General features: G+C 45.5%; 1 long non-coding RNA gene across 14 annotated transcripts in view; it reads right to left on the bottom strand.

Annotated features, from left to right (window-relative positions):
- LOC127009760 (uncharacterized) overlaps positions 1-375 on the bottom strand; it is a 1163-nt gene extending 788 nt beyond the window's left edge. For 8 of the 14 annotated variants that reach the window (XR_007762252.1, XR_007762247.1, XR_007762248.1 and 5 more), the window contains exons 1-2: positions 62-375; positions 1-10 (exon numbers count right to left, since the gene is read on the bottom strand). The exon at positions 1-10 is cut by the window's left edge. This is a non-coding gene — a long non-coding RNA (uncharacterized LOC127009760). The other 6 variants (XR_007762239.1, XR_007762242.1, XR_007762243.1 and 3 more) reach the window with 1 other exon arrangement.
- Positions 376-1615: the final 1240 nt, after the last annotated feature.

The raw sequence follows: 1615 nt of genomic DNA, 5'->3' as shown, positions 1-1615 counted from the left end.
TGGAACTGACCTCAAGGGAATGGCTAAGGAAGGGAGGGCTTGTGATATTGTTGGAACTGACCTCAAGGGAATGGCCAAGGAAGGGAGAGCTTGTGATATTGTTGGAACTGACCTCAAGGGAATGGCTGAGGAAGGGAGAGCTTGTGATATTGTTGGAACTGACCTCAAGGGAATGGCTGAGGAAGGGAGAGCTTGTGATATTGTTGGAACTGACCTCAAGGGAATGGCTGAGGAAGGGAGAGCTTGTGATATTGTTGGAACTGACCTCAAGGGAATGGCTGAGGAAGGGAGGGCTTGTGATATTGTTGGAACTGACCTCAAGGGAATGGCCAAGGAAGAGAGAGCTTGTGATATTGTTGGAACTGACCTCAAGGGAATGGCCAAGGAAGAGAGAGCTTGTGATATTGTTGGAACTGACCTCAAGGGAATGGCTGAGGAAGGGAGAGCTTGTGATATTGTTGGAACTGACCTCAAGGGAATGGCTAAGGAAGGAAGAGCTTGTGATATTGTTGGAACTGACCTCAAGGGAATGGCTAAGGAAGGAAGAGCTTGTGATATTGTTGGAACTGACCTCAAGGGAATGGCTAAGGAAGGAAGAGCTTGTGATATGGGTGTGGATAAACTTACTGTAAAAAAAAAAAAAAAAAAAAAAAAAAAACTAATTTAATGTATACCTTCCCAGAAAATAAACTCCATACACTCATAAACACACACACACACACACACACACACACACACACACACAGTACCAGCATGTGTTCCTTCCTCGCCCATTCCCAGACACATAAGAAATAAAAGACATGTAGAATAGCAATAGGTAGCGTGTTCTCTCTCTCTCTCTCTCTCTCTCTCTCTCTCTGGCACCCCAAGGGTCATGGAAATGCAGTGCCACCTCCCCTCCCCCCCCCCCCCCCCGACGAACTAATGGAAGGGGGAGAAGGGACGGAAGGAGGGGGAGGGAGGGAAGGGGGAGGGGAGGAGGGAGGGGGAGGTTGAATACATCTTCGGTGAGACTTTTTTTACACTCTCAACAGCGTGTACTCTCTCTCTCTCTCTCCCATTATCCGTAAATCCGTGTGTCTCTTTCTCTCCCTTTTCTACATTTGCCTTCCCTTTGTTTTGCCTCTCTCTCTCTCTCTCTCCACCTGCTGCATTTTACGTCTGTCTTTCCTCCTCCTCCTCCTCCTCCTCCTCCTCCTCCTCCACCTCCTCTTCCTCTTGTCTCTATGGCCTGCAGCTGCCTCTTTTATTTTCTCTCCCTCCCTCCTCCTCTTCCTCCTCTCCCTCCCTCCTCCTCTCCCTCCCTCCCTCCTCCCTCGTCTGGTTTCTCCTCTTCTCCCTCTCTCCCTTCTTCTTTCTTTCTGATTCTGTCTACTGCTACGATATGCCTTTTTTTTTTCTTTTTCTCTTTTTCTTTCTTTCTTTCTTTTTCTTTCTTTCCTTCTTTCTTTTTCTTTTTTCTTTCTTTCTTTCTCTTTCTTCTTCTTTATACACTTTCTTTTGTTCAGTGTTTCTTTCTTTACTTTTTTCTTTCTTCTTTCTTTTTTTTCTCTCTTTTTCCTTTTGTCTTTCTTTCTTACTCTCTTTTTCCTTCTTCTTCTTATATACTTCCTTT

The sequence above is a fragment of the Eriocheir sinensis genome, chromosome 41 (genome assembly GCF_024679095.1).
Source record: "Eriocheir sinensis breed Jianghai 21 chromosome 41, ASM2467909v1, whole genome shotgun sequence".
In the NCBI taxonomy this organism is placed as follows: Eukaryota; Metazoa; Arthropoda; class Malacostraca; order Decapoda; family Varunidae; genus Eriocheir; species Eriocheir sinensis.
Note: the sequence above shows the minus strand (reverse complement) of the source record. Positions and strands in the feature narration are given on the sequence as shown.